Source organism: Sus scrofa, chromosome Y, assembly GCF_054392235.1.
Source record: "Sus scrofa isolate SSC_HxYL_T2T_F1_AM1 chromosome Y, Sscrofa_HxYL_maternal_Yorkshire_Landrace_v2.0, whole genome shotgun sequence".
NCBI classification, from domain to species: Eukaryota; Metazoa; Chordata; class Mammalia; order Artiodactyla; family Suidae; genus Sus; species Sus scrofa.
The window spans coordinates 4199103-4215109 of NC_139402.1; the positions used below are offsets into that span (position 1 = coordinate 4199103).

Genomic DNA, 16007 nt, shown 5'->3' on the forward strand with positions numbered 1-16007 from the left:
CATGTCCCCTGGCAAGATGTCTCTCCATCTGAGGGAGTGGCAGATGACGTCGAAGAGGACAGGACTGGTCCTGCAGAGGCTCAAAGCTCTATACCCAAGTGCTTCTTAAACTGCGCATCATTCCTCTGGACCAGCCCTGCTCCCCGCATTGCGCCCCGATGCTCTGGGATTGCGGCAGCCCCAGCAGGTGCCGATGTTTCTCACGGAAGACACGAGCTTAGAAAAGGCACCTGCAATCAAATTCAAGAAGTGATCTACTACGTTTGGGGTGAGCAGATGCAAACGACTGCCTTCGGGGTGCATAAGCCAGGGGGTCCTGCTGTTGCAGCCCTGGGAACTCTCTCCAGTCACGTCTGACGGAACACGATGGAGGCTAATGTGAGAACAAGAATGTACACATATATGTGTGACTGGGTCACCTTGCTGTGCCGCAGAAATTGACAGAACATTGTAAATCAACTACAAAAAAAATTCTTCTTTTTAAAAAAAGGCGTGATCTGTATGTTGGGAGGGAGGTTGCCCCCGCAGACGAAGAGATGGGTAGGCATCCATATGAATGAATTCTCGTGTCACCATCTTCTTCCACACTGGGGCCAGGTCTTCCGTAGAGCTGGACGGGCCAGGTCTTGTTGGCTGAGACTCCAGCTCATTGGCTCCAAGTCTTGTACTCAAGAAAACGCCTGGAGGGCGTGCATCCCATTTTGTTTAACATTTGACTCTGGTCCTGCAGCTTCTCTGCCAAGGTTTAAGTGCGAAGGGCCACAAACAGACCGTCGATGTAGGGTGCCTAACAGGAGAGACGGGACGGCTGTGTGGAGTCACTCGATGCTCCGTCTTACTCCAGGACCGCTTACAAGGATGCCATTAGGTCTCACCATGGGCTTATCAGTGTGAAATGTGCCTCCTTTTGCTCTCTAGACAATGAGGCATGTTCTGTCTGCTTGACGCATGGAACTCTGGCTGATAAGAGGCCTGGGGGACCCCGCCAGAGACAAGGTCTGCTGTGGTTTGGAATATGAGTCATGGCGAAGCTAGTTTCTCATACAGAGACACAGCCCTAAGGCGTACATCACAGAGTGTCACAATGTGTGTGCTTGCTTATACGCTGTTTAAACCTTCTTTTTTAAAAAAACTTATCATTGTGCAACCATCCTCCCAACCTAATTTTAGAATATTTCCATCCCAAACCCACAGTCCCACCCCCGCCCTCCCCTGCAACCTGTCTCTTTGGTAACTATAAGTTTTTCAAAGTCTGTGAGTCTGTTTCTATTCTTCAAAGAAGTTCATTTGTATCCATGTTTAAAATTCCACATACAAGTCATAGCATATGATGGCTGTCTCTCCCTGTCTAGCTTCACTGAGCATGAGAATTTCTAGGTCCATCCATGTTGCTGCAAATGCCATCATTTCATTCTTTGTTATGGCTGAGGAGTAGTCCACTGGAGGCACCACCTGACACCAGCCAGAATGGCCATCCTCCAAAAGTCTACCAGCAATACATGCTGGAGAGGGCGTGGAGAAAAGGGAGCCCTATGACACTGTGGGTGGGAATGTCAACTGGTGCAACCGCTGTGGAAAACAGCATGGACATTCCTCAGAAAACTAGACATAGAATTACCATTTGATCCAGCAATCCCACGCCTGGGCATCCATCCAGAGAAACACCATCAGTCGAAAAGATACCTGCACCCCAGTGTTCACTGCAACACCATACACAATAGCCTAGAGATGGACGCGTCCCCTAAATGTCCACCGACAGAGGGATGGATAAAGATGATGTTTAAAGATTTCTGGGGAGTTCCTGTCAGTGGCGCAGTGGTTAACGAATCCGACTAGGAACCATGAGGTTGCGGGTTCGGTCCCTGCCCTTGCTCAGTGGGTTAACGATCCGGCATTGCCATGAGCTGTGGTGTAGGTTGCAGAGGTGGTTCGGATTCCGAACTGCTGTGGCTCTGGTGTAGGCCAGAGCAGCTACAGCTCTGATTCGATCCCTAGCCTGGGAACCTCCATATGCTGTGGCAGCGGCCCAAGAAATAGCAAAAGAGACAAAAAAAAAAAAAAAATGGCCTTTTGTCTTAACTGACAGCAATGACGATTTCTAGCATCCTCTGCAAAAAAAACAGGTTATCTGGTTGTTTCTGTCACTCTGTGGATACACAATGACCAATGGTCAGCCTTCCAAACCGAACAGAACGTCTGGGTAGCGTGTCGCAGGCATGGGATGCCTGGGAAGGTTGCAACGGCTGCTTTATGAAGCAGGATGAAACCATGCCACCTTCCCCCATGCAGCGCGTGGTACCCAACTGTGAGGCAGGCGGGTTTATTTCTGATGCAGAGTCAAGATCGGTTAAAGAAGTGAGTATCCCGTCCTGCACAGGGAACTGCATCCAAGCTCTTGGGATAGAGCATGACAGGGGTGATATGAGGAAAAGAATGTATAATGATGTATGACGGGTTCACTTTGCCGTACACCGGAAATGGATTCCACAAGGTGAATCAGCTATATTTTAATTAAAAAAAAAAAAGCAGGTAACTCATTTTCACCCAGGGCAATGCCTTTGTCATTTTAAAGGTAAACTGAGTTTGAATCTGTCCGACATTCTTTTTTAAAAAAATGATCTTGGGCATTCCAGTCGTGGCACAGCGGAAACAAATCCGACTAGGAACCATGAGGTTGCAGGTTTGATCCCTGGCCCCGCTCAGTTAAGGATCCGGCGTTGCCGTGAGCTGTGGTGTAGGTCGCAGAAGTGGCTCGGATCTGGTGCTGCTGTGGCTGTGGTGTAGGCTGGTGGCTACATTCTGATTAGACCCCTAGCCTGGGAATCTCCATAAGCCGCGGGTGTGGCCCTAAAAAGACAAAAGCCAAAAAAAAAAAAAAAGGTCTTATTTTCTCTTTAAATTGAGGTAGAGTTGATTTACAATGCTGTGTTCATTTCAGGTGTACAGTAAAGTGAATCAGTTAATCATACGGGGGAGTGTGTGTGTGTGTGTGTGCACACTAGGACACCGTTAAACGAGATTAACCTGTGGATCAGCACCCTCAGTAAAGCAGATGGCCCGCATCTATAGGGGTGGGCCGCATCTAATCAGTTGAAGGCCAGAGTAGCAACAAAGGACTTACTCTCTCACGGGTAAGAAGGAACTGTCTTGTCTCTGTCCTGATGGAGAGAACGTCCATTGATGAACCAGGAAGATGGCTCTCAGCAGGTCTTGAAAGTCCAGCCTCCGGAACTGGGAAAAATAAATGTCCATGGTTTATATAAACAACCCAGTCTGTGGTATTTTGTTTTTAAATGCTCAAATTATTTTTATTTACTTTTATTTTTTATGGTACTTTGTTATAGAAGCATATATAGATACACACACAGAAAATATATAATAAAATATTATTTTGTGTATGAAAACGTGCACACATTATATGTCTATATATGAACATATAAAATGTAAAAATACACAATATATGTCATAATAATACATGTAATAATATAGAATATATGTTCATATATATAATACGTGTGTGCATATATGAGTATGTGTAATATATAATGTGTGTAACATGTATTTTACACACGTGTGACATACACATCATATATAATGTTTATCTTATATCCAACACCAAAGATACATTCTCTGAGGAACATATATGTGCATTCACAGATTCGCACATATAAATCTATATGCAACAAAGAGACACCAACACCAAAAAAAAGGCCACAAATGAAAACAGAGTTACCTAGGGAGGCAGAGCACCCGCTGGGCAGGGAACCTGAATTGCTCCCTCACCCCTTGGAAGAAATCAACTCAACACCTGCAATGGACGAGAAATGAAAAATAAATAATTTGAGATGGCGTTATGTCCATGACATGCTCCCGCGTCTTTGTCAAAGCTCGCAGCTCGAGTCTCACCAAGACAGCCCCCGACGTCTGAACTGGATCAATTGCGCACCTTTCCAAGGACAGCGGGGTCTGGCCTCGACGGGACTTTCTCATTTTCACATGTGATGGGTCGACTTCTCAGCTGGTTGCTCACGGGCACGCTTCCTGCTCAGGAGAAACCTCATTCTGCGTGTCTCTGGCTCCTCTAGAGAATGGAAAATAAGGCTAAGAAAACATGAGAGGAGGCAGACGGGGTATCCCGGCAGCTGTCGATGTGTACAGCTCTCCTGCATTAGAGCCTGCGAGTGCGCACACACGAACCTATCCGGAAATATGGCAACTGGGGGGATGTTTCAGGCTTTCATAGGGAAATGAAAGCCTGGCTTTTCGATCATCGAGGGAGCCTTGCATTCTGAGGGAGGGTGTATGTGTGCCCTGATTATAAAAGGCATTACACCAGTGTTCAGAATCTTATGGAGGTACCACGCCCCTTAGCATCTTATGATAAAAAACACTCCAAACATTAAAACCTATTAACCCCGTGGTAACTAGACGTTCCTGCGTGACAGCCAGCCTCTAGACGAACACAGTTTTTTTTTTGTTTGTTTGTTTTGCTTTTTTAGGGGCTGCACCTGCAGCAAATGGAAGTTCCCAGGCTAGGGGTGGAATCGGAGCTGCAGCTGCTGGTCTACTTCACAGCCACAGCAATGCTGACTCTGAGAAGTGTCTGCGACCAACACATGTCTAGCTTATGACAATGCTAGATCCCTGACCCACTGAGTGAGGCCAGGGATTGAACCCACATCCTCATGGGTACTAGTCAGTTTCCTAACCCCCTGAGCCATAGCAGGAACGCCCTACCCTAGCAGAGTTTGGTAGAACTTTCTGCAATGACAGAAGAATGTTCTCTGCTGTACTATCCATATGGCAGCTGCCTGGCACTTGAAATGTAGCTCATAGGACCAAAGAAGTAAGGTTTTAGATTTGCCTTTATTTTACGCCATTTAGTTAGCCATGGATGGCTAGTGGCTATGACGCCAGGCCACTAGAACACATCTCTAGAGGCGCTCCCACCACCAGCAGGATCACCTGGGCGCCAGGCACAAATGGACGGGCTCCAGCCGCACCTGGGACTTGCCACGTCGGAATCCTGTGCGAGCCCGGGCACATTTGCGGGCACTGCTGCAGCATAGTTTCACGTGGGCATCCCGTTTGCCTTCTGCGCCTTGAAACTGCTGCGCGCAAAGCATGGCGGTGTCCCTTCCGTCTCACCCGGCGACGATGGCTCCAGGTTCTCACCGTCAAGGACTTCCACGTTGGCGTGTCATGATCCAGCTGCGACCAGACACACCTGGGGGCGTGAGTCGCAAGGAGATGTCTCCCACGTGGACCCCTCCCCGCGGGGTCCTGCCACCAGCGAACCTGGCCCCAGGCATCACTGTCTTTGTGAAGAATTCTGGGACCACCAGGGACGCCTGGGGACAGCAACCTCCTTGACGCCTCATGCTGGCCATCACGGACCCCAGCTTCCGGCTCTTCCCAACCCCGGCTATTTAGGGAGCTGCACAGGGCACGTTCTCTGCAAATAGTTGCAGCCTTCCTCGTGCCTCACTGGCCTGGCCCGAGTCCACAGACATCAGTTCATTTCACTGGGGGCGGCCGCTGGCCCCGTACCCGGGAGACTCAGAGAAGGCACCTCCACCAGCGGGGCGAGTCCAGGACAGGATCCTGGAACAGACGGTGGGATTTTTGCGAGCTGAGCACCGGCAGAGCACGTCCCAACACCCACAGACCGTTTTCCAAACGGTAACGGGGATGAGTCCTCGCGCCTGTGTGATTTTTGGAGAGGCCAGCCTTTCCTTAGGAAAGGGCTGCGGAGTGAAGTCAGAGCCTGAGGAATGTACAGAGAGGGGTACCCAGGCGTGTCCACCCACTTGGCCCACCTGGCATATATGAGTGTTTGGAAATAGAAGAAGAGACGCGATGGCTGGTGGATGGGAGCCAGGGAGAGGGGCTGACTCTGGGGAAAGAAACGTCCCTCTGGCGTATCCTGAAAGGCTTGGAGGTATTGCTCTAAACAGGCACACAGATAACCTTCTTTTTCCTGAATGCTAAGTCAACGACAAGGATCCTTTTTCATTTGTTAATTTAGTTTGCTTTTTAGGGGCTGCACCTGCGGCATACAGACGTTCCCGGGCTTGGGGTCGAATCGGAGCTGCAGCTGCAGGTGTACACGACAGCCATAGCAACGCCAGATCCTTCTTCCTCTGAGAGGTGCCAGGGATCGAACTGATGTCCTCATGGATACTGGTCGGGTTTGTAACCACTGGACCATGATGGGAACTCCTCGTTTCTGAATTACCCACGGGGAAGAGGGAGGGACCAGATTCCTGAGGGGTGTGTCCATCCCGCGAATTGCTGGGCGAAAAAAACGAAGCCACGCCATGGTCACGGAGGAACACAGATGGCCATGCTGCTTGATGGAGGCACCGAGGTTCCCACAATGGCTTGGAGCAACTTCCCAGCCTCCTGACACTGCAGACAGAGCCAGGCCCCCAGAGGCTGCCGGGATCTGCCAAGACCCCTGCCTGGTGACGACTACGGGCAGCTTCCCAGGTCCCTACAAATGACGCCTGTGGGGCAGCATGACCTGAGGGGATGCAAACCCATCTCAGCGGGGGTGTGAAACAGAACTTAACAAGAATGGACAGGAGTTGCCCAGAGGCGCTGACCCCTCCCAATACTCTTCGCCACCTGAGACCCGACGGCACAGCCTGAAAACCCCATGCAGCATCGGAAGCTTAGACGTTTCCATAACATCCTACTTATCTTGACTCCCGGTTCATAGACCACAGGTATTTAGAGCGTTGCGCAGGCCAGGGTGGGGGCCGCCAGAACACCCGAGCACGTGCTTGGCTCAGATGCCGGAAACCAGACCTGTCTAGACGTGGCCCCCGAGGTTGGGCGCTGGGCCAGCAGTTACTGAAAGAGTTCAGTCCTAGTGTGGGGACCACGCCTGGGAATGAACTCTGCCCTGAGCCACATGGGAGCGGGGCTCGGGTTCTGCTGGGGCTCGTGTTCTCTGGGCCAGGTGCTGTCTGGTCTCTCCCGAGGAAGAGAAAGGAGAGGAGACGGAGAGATACAGAAGCAGAGCCTGCTATCCATCTGCTGCCATGTCTGCCCACCCAGCGAGCGAGCATCTATTGTCTGTCATTCTATTCATTATCTGCATATCATCTGTCTCTATCTATCTACTTATCATCTATTCATCATCATGTCTCCATCATCCATTTCTTTTCCTTTTTTTTGTCTTTTTAGGGCCACACCCGTGGCATATGGAGGTTCCCAGGCTATTGTGAATAGTGCTGCAATGAACACAGGGGTGCACGGATTTTTTTTTTTTTTTTTGTCTTTTTAGGGCCACACTCGTGGCACATGGAGGTTCCGCGGCACATGGAGGTTCCCAGCTCTAACTGGAGCCGTAGCCACCGGCCTACACCCGACAGCCACAGCAATGCCAGATCTGAGCCTTGTCTGCGACCTACACCACAGCTCATGGCAACGCTGGATCCTTAACCCACTGAGCAAGGCCAGGGATGGAACCCCGAACCTCATGGCTCCTAGTCGGATTCGTTTCTGCTGAGCCACGATGGGAGTGCCTCATCCATTTATTTTCTATTCTCTACCTACTGTCTATCTATCTCTCGTCTATTATCTATTTATCTATTAGCTACCACCTACCTGTCATTTTTCTACGTATTATCTATATCTATATATCTGTTCTATCATCTCTATTTTCTACTAACCTCTTATCTATCTACCTATCATCTAGTTATTATCATCTATCTATCCTCTCTCTATTATCTATCTATCTGTCTACCTATTGAGAGATAAAGGAAGGAAGAGTTATTGTAACAACTTGGCTTATATGATTTTTAGGGCTGTCAAGTCTAAAAATCCCTCAGGCAGATGAGCAGACTGGAAATTCAGACAGTCAATGTTACAGTCGTCGGTCCAGGCAGTCTGGAAGCTCAGGCAGAACCTCTTCCTCTTGGGGGGACCTCAAGTCCTTTTTTCCTCAGACACCCTTCAACTGATTGGATAAGGCCCACCCACATTCCAGAGAGTCATGTTTTACGCAAATGGTACCGCTGTAAAAGTCCCTCGCAGATGTGAAATACCTTCCCCGAGACATCTAAACGGTTTGACCAAGTCGAGCACTGTGGCCTGGCCAAGGTGACACATGAAACGATCCATCGTGGGCTGCCTTGAAACAAAGCCACTTAGGTGGGCACATGGGAGCGGCTGCCCTAGCTGCAGCCAGTGATTTCAGATCAGCCTTCTCCTTCAGGCCAACTGCAGACAGATGAAAGCCATTCATTCTTGGACACGAGGAGGACAGAAATCTGAATGTGTCTCTTCCATCGGCCCCTTCCCTTGTCCCCCAGGCCACAGAACTCGGTAGCGCAGAGGCTGTCAGCCACGGAATTTGACCCAATGTGTGAACAGCCTCATGCTTCATTCCATCACTGCACTGCCTTTACCCAGCCCTGAAAAATCTGTCCCCTCCCTAAATCGTCACCTCCTCATTCAGCCAAAAAGGATCCTATCAGCTCCCACCCACCCACAGGAGCATGGAGAGGTTCCAGCGTTGTGTATTTAGAACAACGTCTGGGATGTGACAGATGCACAGTAATTATGCTCTTGATCTAAAAACATATCTTAGTTACAGAGACCAGAACCCCATCTAGCTGGTTTGAGCAGAAAGGAAATGTGACTGACAGTTTATTCCTGACCATTGTGGGAGAGAAACAGGGGGTGATGCTTTCCGAGAAACCACGGCGAGAAGTGGGGCCATTCACGAAAGGAGACAGACCTAGACACAGACCCTCTTAAAGGGTCGGAGGACAAAGCTAGATGCTTCGGAGGCAAGAACGATAGGACCAGGGTCCATGGCATGAAAGGAAACCAGCCAGACCTCATGGGGACCTTAGCATGGAAAGGACACAGCTGTCACACCTCGCTCTGCCGTCTCCGTGACACCAGGGCTGGACAGTGGATGCTGCCCCAGCCTCTCCAGAAAAGCCCACCTCATTCTGTCAGCTGGAAGGTGTGTTCCTGGACCGCGAAGCTCAGCTCCAGGACACCTGCAACACTGGTGGACGGACCTGAAGGAGTCTGGCTCGGCGGACAGTCCCAGCCGCCACGCGTCCTGGGACACGGGTGTGTACCTCTCACTCCTCTTGTCCAGGGAGGCGAGTTCGGAGGGATTTCCGGCTTGCAGATGGCAGGTTGGTGAGGCTTCCTGGCCTCTACAGTCATGGGAGCCAGTTATTCATAACAGGTGTCTCCCTCTCTCTCCGCCTCTCCCTTTCTCTCTCTCAGTGGATACACAGAAAGATATGACAGGTAGATAGAGAGACAAAAAGAAAGATATGATCATAGAATGATATAAAGATAGTAGAAAGATATCAATTGATAGATAGTTAAGATAGATTGGCAGAGAGAGAAAGGTGAACAGATAAATGGATAGAAAGACAGGTAGATACACAGATGGAAAGATACATAGATACAAAGTAGAAAGAACTATATAGAGAAGATACATAGAAAGATACAGAAATAGAGATAGAAAGGCAAACAGGTAAGTGGATAGAAAAAGAGATATAGGGAGTTCCCGTCGTGGCGCAGTGGTTAATGAATCCGACTAGGAACCATGAGGTTGCGGGTTTGGTCCCTGCCCTTGCTCAGTGGGTTAAGGATCCGGCATTGCCGTGAGCTGTGGTGTAGGTTGCAGACGCGGCTCGGATCCCGCGTTGCTGTGGCTCTGGTGTAGGCCGGTGGCTACAGCTCCGATTTGACCCCTAGCCTGGGAACCTCCAGATGCCACGGGAGCGGCCCAAGAAATGGCAAAAAGACAAAAAAAAAAAAAAAAAAAAAAAGAAAAGAAAAAGAGACATATATATAGACCGAGAGCTGGAATGATAAATCGATCGACTGATAGGCAGGCAGACAGACAGACAGCTACATAGCTAGGCAGATTAGACAGATTTCGTATCGGTTCTGTTTGCCTGACAAAGTGAGGTCACCTATACTTGATAATGGCCATCATTGACCTATAGATCAGATCTTGCCAATTGCCTGTTTTTGTACATGAGCTAAGAATAATTATACATTTTTTAAATGGTTGGGACAAAAGTCCAAAAGAACTATATTCTGCGATACTTGAAAATCATGGAAAAGTCACATACGTACCATGTCACGCGCCCACAACCACGTCCACCCGTCGAGGCTATGTCCATCTGCGTGCCCACCGCAGGGCAGAGCTGAGTCCTTGAGTCCACGGGTACAGCCCCGATGTTTCCTCTCTGGATCTGCAGGGGAAAAGGCGGCCAAGCCATGTGCTTAATGTCGCTGAGCAGAAGTCACACAAAAACCTAAAGAGGCAGGGAGTTCCCATTGTGGCTCCGCAGGTTAAGAACCCGACTGGTATCCATGAGGATGCGGGTTTGATCCCTGGCCTCACTCAGGGGGTGAAGGGTCCGGCGTTGCCACAAGCTATGGTGTGGGTTGCAGATGCGGCTCAGATGCCACGTTGCTGTGGCTGTGGTGTAGACCTACAGCTGCAGCTCCAATTCTACGCCTGGCCCGGAACCTTCCCTAAGTTGCAGGTACAGTCGTAAAAAGAAAAGAAGAAACATTTTGCCTCACTAATAATTTGCTGTGTAACTGTGAAGGATGATTGCTATGATACAATCTTGCTTGGATTTTTCCTTGTCAAATGTAACAACAGTTTCATTTTTTTTCCTTTCTGATTTCGGAGTCTCCTTGTGAGGTTCCTTCCTCTACACATGAACTTAAAAAAAAAAAAAAAGAGCTGTCCTGTAGGACTGCACAGACCTCACTGATGCTTTGCTTGTGAGGGCTTTCCACCTCTGGGGACACAGCGTCTGCAGGGCCCAGGCCACCCCAACAGACCCCAGGGGCCGCCAGGACTGGGTGTGGTGCTGAAGAGGTCCCGCTCTTCCAAACAGTCGGGCTCCGCAGAGCTTCCCCGCGGCTGCCTCACCTCCCTTTGGAAAACACGACCCATGACTTCCCTTCCTGCCGGCAGTCAGCGCCTGCCTCTCCCTGTCAAGGCCCCACCGGCCGAGATAATCACACCCCCGAACGGGTGACCGCAACCACTGACTTCGCCAGCATGTCAACCCCGCGGCAGCTGTTCCCCCGGCTCGCGTTCCCAGGGACCACATCCCGTCTGACTTCGCGGAGCACCAACCGAGTGATTGCTGCGCGTGCGCATCTCCAAGCCGCGGCGTGGACGATGAGGATGGAGGCAGGTGTGACCGTGGAAGCGGCCACGGCAGTTTGGAGAAAACAGAGCGTGAGAGCGAGTCTCCCCCTGAGGATGTCTGGGCTCCTTGGCTCCCCGAATAGGTGGGGGGGGGGGCAGGTACCCAGATGCACCTGGCTCACCTCAGCTCTGGGTCTCAGCAGGCTGCACCAAGGCGGCGCGTCAGCTCACTGCCAGGGCAGACTCTCCTTCCAGGATCTGCGAAGGGGACAGCGCCCCTCCCTGGTGGGTGCAGTTATTGGTAGTGATTCCAGATATAAGAGGAAGGGGGTGGGGGGAGAAAAAGAATCTCTGGTTTCCTCTACCTGCTGGAGCACCTTCTAAACATTCCAATCAAGAGATACGCTGTTTTTTCAGTTTTGTTTTTTTGTTTGTTTGGTTTTTGGTTTTTTTCGGCTTTTTAGGGCAGCACCTGCAGCATATGGGTGTTCCCAGGCTAGGGGTCGAACTGGAGGTGTAGCTGCAGGTCTACACCACAGCCACAGCAACGTGGGATCCAAGTTGTATCTGTGACCTACACGACAGCTCATGGATCTTTAACCCACTGAGTGAGGTCAGGGATTGAACCCGTGTCCTCATGGATCGGAGTCACGTCCTTAACCTGCTGAGCCACAACTAGAAAGCCTTTTTTTTTTTTTTTTAATTGCATCTTTCCACTCTGGAAAATGCCATCTGAATCCAAGAAAAGGACTGATGTTGGGTAAGAGCCATGAATGACAGACACACAGACCCGACAACTGGACACCCTTTTGTCAGCAAAGGAGGGTCTTGGGCTGGTTTCCAAGGCTGAGAGCGAGTACAAACACGAGCACAGCTGCAGACGGGGAACAAATTGTGGAAAAAAAACAGGTTGAGCTGGTGCAAATATTTGTGCTTCTGTCCTCCTTCCCCCACGGCATCCCCTACACGTCCAGCACAGGGAACGCTCTCTAATCACTCGTGATGGAACATGATGGAGGGTGACGTGAGAAAAAGAATGTGTATCTATCTATGCCTGGGTCCCTTTGCTGTACAGCAGAAACTGACAGAACATCGTAAATCAACTATAATTAAAAAATTTAAATATATAAATATCTCCTGTTTAAAAAAAAATGCACGGCTTTACATCTGGGATTGATAAGCAATGAGGTCCTGCTGTGCAGCACAGGGAACTCCATCCAGTCTCTTGGGTTAGCACAGGATGGAAGATAGTATGAGAAAAAAAAAGAAGAATGCACATACAAGTATGACTGGGTCGCTTTGCTGTACAACAGAAATTGAAGGGACCTTGGAAATCAAATATACTTTAATCAAAAATTTAAAAAAAATATGCATGGCAAAATAAGATGTCCTTAAGCAAATAACTGGATGCAATTCTCTGATGCCCAGGATTAATTCTCAGATGAGTCGGGGGTCCTAGGAGAGGCGTGAGAATGGGTATAAATTCCACAGGCTTACCCAAGGGGTGGTCATTGTTCAATGTTATGGCTCCAAGGAGGATTGAAATATACTAGTCTCCCTACTTCTGTGTCTGTCTGCAATTCTCCAAACAGATACAGAGCTGACTTGGAGTTCCCGTCGTGGCGCAGTGGTTAACGAATCCGACTAGGAACCATGAGGTTGCGGGTTTGGTCCCTGCCCTTGCTCAGTGGGTTAACGATCCGGCGTTGCCGTGAGCTGTGGTATAGGTTGCAGATGCGGCTTGGATCCCGCGTTGCTGTGGCTCTGGTGTGGGCCAGTGGCTACAGCTCTGATTCGACCCCTAGCCTGGGAACCTCCACATGCCATGGGAGCAGCCCAAAGAAATAGCAAAAAGACAAACAAAACAAAACAAACAAAAAATACAGAGCTGACTGAACCCTAGCAAAGACTTAGAAGACAGAGGATGTAAAAACTGACTCTTTCCTCATCCCCTCACCCAAAATGTTTTATGTCCCTGTCAACCACAATAACAAGATTTTTTAAAAAGTTAATTTCGTTATGAGCTTCCTGGCAGCCAAAGGAAAAAAGTATGAGACCTCTGTCGATAACCATTGCCCAACTGCATTTCCTAGGAAGAAAAGCTGTTCTGGTCATATCTCTGAGTCATTCATTCCCAAAATAATCTTCAAGCATTCCTTTGGAGGGAACACCAGTGACTCAATTTGTAAAAGCACTCTGCTGTCCATATTTTCAGGGTGTAATAACAAAGCACTGTTCAGGGGAAGCGATTCTGTGCAGAACTATCACAGAAGCTGGGCGAAGACCTCAGCTTTTGGAGGGTCCAGGGTGAGTTGGAAATAACATCTATTCCATGGTCCTTCCAACCATCCTTTCCAAAAATCACATCTCTCCAGCGGTTGCTCAACCCATGTGGACGGCATTTTAAGGTCATGTTCTCTGGCAAAGGGATGGAAAAATCCACATTCTCTGTGGCTGAGTAATGGCTGATGCATAAACCCTCATAACTGACCATGCCAACAGTGGGATTGCACGTCTGTCACCGGGCTGATGGCAGAAGGGGGGTAAGACACTGTGCGCCTCTAAGTGCAGAGCCTGGCGGCCTGAGGTTGAGTGCAAGTCAGAAAGAGACAGATACCACACGACATCCCAGAAACAGGGACTCTACCAAACACGACGCACTAGTGACTATAATGAAATGGAGGCAGAGTCACGGATACAGAGAACCAAGTGGTTCTGACCCGTGGGGAGGGGGCGAGGGGGAGGGGAGTAAGAGGTGGAAACTCTTAGGTATGAAATAAATAAGCGTCAAGGACAGATTTGTGCAACGTTGGGAACAGAGCCAAGATGTTACAATAACTATAAACGGAGCATAATCTGTAAAACATTGTGAATCACGACGCTACAGGCTTGTAACCCACACAATACTGTACATTAACGACACTGCGGTAAAAAATGTTAATTAAAAAAGTGTCCTCTTAGAGTGCCTGGGTGGCTCAGGAGGTTAAGGATTTGACACTGTCACTGCCGTAGCTTGGCTCGCTGCTGTGGTGCGGATTCAAAGTCTGGCTCAGGAATTTCCTTGTGCTGCAGGTGAGGCCAAAAAAAAATCCTCTCTCTCTGTTTTTATATATATCTATGTATACACATACATACCCATAATGTATATATAATTTATATATAATAATATATGCACATACATACCCATAATGTATATGATTTATATATAATACACACACATATATACCCATAATGTATATATAATTTACATATAATGATATATACACATATATACCTATAATGTGTATATAATTTATATATAATAATATATACACATGTACACCCATAACATATATATAATTTATATATAATAACAATTTTATATATATAACTTTACTTTACATAGGTCACCTATAAATCATTTTAGCCAGGGAAATGTTTCAAATTCAGATTCAGAATTCAGCCACAGCAATAGAGCCATCACTCTCCCGTGAAACTTGTGGACGCGAGCCACGCGGTCTCTTTGTGAAGTTTCAGGAGGCATTTCAGGCACACGGTAATTGGGAGCCATCGGCACCGCCGTATGGGACCGCTGAACACAAACACACTTCCTTCCGGTGACCCTCTGCCAGAACCCATTCTACGCGATTTAGAAAATGTATTACATCAGCCACTACAAGTGAAACCGTGGACCTACTCCCGAGTCCTTGTGTTTTGAAGGAAAAAGCTTTGCCTTTCACCTCCCAGGCCCCTGCTCTGTCTCAAAAAGCTGACTCCAGAGTTCATGCTAAGGAAATACGGTGACAGCTGAACACGAGTTAAAATAGCCTCCAGGAGGTTCAGCCCCTGCCTTGACCATGAACTTGCTCTCCCTGGCTTTGCACAAATGACCTCTTCTTTGCTTAACGGCTTTCTCTGGCTCATGGTTACTCTCTAGTAGAGTTCTATGTTACCTGGTGGTGTCTTTTGTAACTGGAACACCTCCTAACACCCCTTCCCTGTAAGCAAACTTCATTCCAGAGAGAAGGGCAAGGAGCCATCACCCCAGAGACAACCAGAAACCATCACCAGACCCACTGATGCTGGACTCGACGACTCTGAACTGATCTATGGAGGGAGAAGAATACAGACCCCTCGATCAACAACGCTGTCTTCTGAGCTCAACCTCGAAGAGCCCTGGCTGTTCCCTCTCAAGGGAGGGCACCGCTGGGAGGGGCTGCCCTGCTGGAGCCTCCTCTGCCTGGCAGAGCCATAGAGCTCTTCTTTCTGCTTTACCCCAGCTCTGTCTCCAAGACTTCACTGGTGTCAGGGGACAGAGGCCAGGTTTGGCTACATAAGGACAAGAAGCTCATGCGCTGGAACAAGGGTCTGTTGAGAGCTGATTCAAATCAATGACAATCCGATCAGGATCCGGCTGCTGTTCTGACACCCTTAGGGCCGGGGAGCTGAAGCGTTTCACACTTACCTTTATCTGCCATGGCAATGGAGCTCTGAGCCCTGGGCTGTGTCCCACGGTGAAACCGATTCCTTTGCATCTTATCTCCTGGAGGGAGTGACGGCAACATGAATTGCGGTGTGAACAGCATCCAGAGCAGGTCAAATAGTTCACACACATCCGAGGTAACAGACGGCTACGTCCACAGCAAAACACGGGACCTGATTCAGCCATGAGGAGAAGTTCTGGTCCCAGGTAACAGCCCACTGATGTGGGCTCCCATGAGCTTCCCCAGAAGCCGCCGATCCTGTAAATCTCCAGTGTCCAAGGATGCTTGTGCCTAGGAAGCTCACACATATGCAATTCACCTCCCGTGCTCCATCAGAGAGAAGTGTTTCCCACATTCAAACGTGTGCTCAACAGGTG

At 49.1% G+C, this 16007-nt stretch overlaps 1 long non-coding RNA gene across 6 annotated transcripts in view; it reads right to left on the minus strand.

Annotated features, from left to right (window-relative positions):
• The window catches only part of LOC102160243 (uncharacterized), a 54063-nt gene extending 38282 nt beyond the window's left edge, over positions 1-15781 (minus strand). For 3 of the 6 annotated variants that reach the window (XR_014836213.1, XR_014836214.1, XR_014836211.1), the window contains exons 1-5: positions 15612-15750; positions 10129-10247; positions 3947-4081; positions 3734-3808; positions 3122-3231 (exon numbers count right to left, since the gene is read on the minus strand). This is a non-coding gene — a long non-coding RNA (uncharacterized LOC102160243). Of the gene's footprint in view, positions 1-3121; positions 3232-3733; positions 3809-3906; positions 4082-5003; positions 5212-10128; positions 10248-15611 lie in introns of those variants that run through there. The other 3 variants (XR_014836212.1, XR_014836215.1, XR_014836216.1) reach the window with 3 other exon arrangements.
• Positions 15782-16007: the final 226 nt, after the last annotated feature.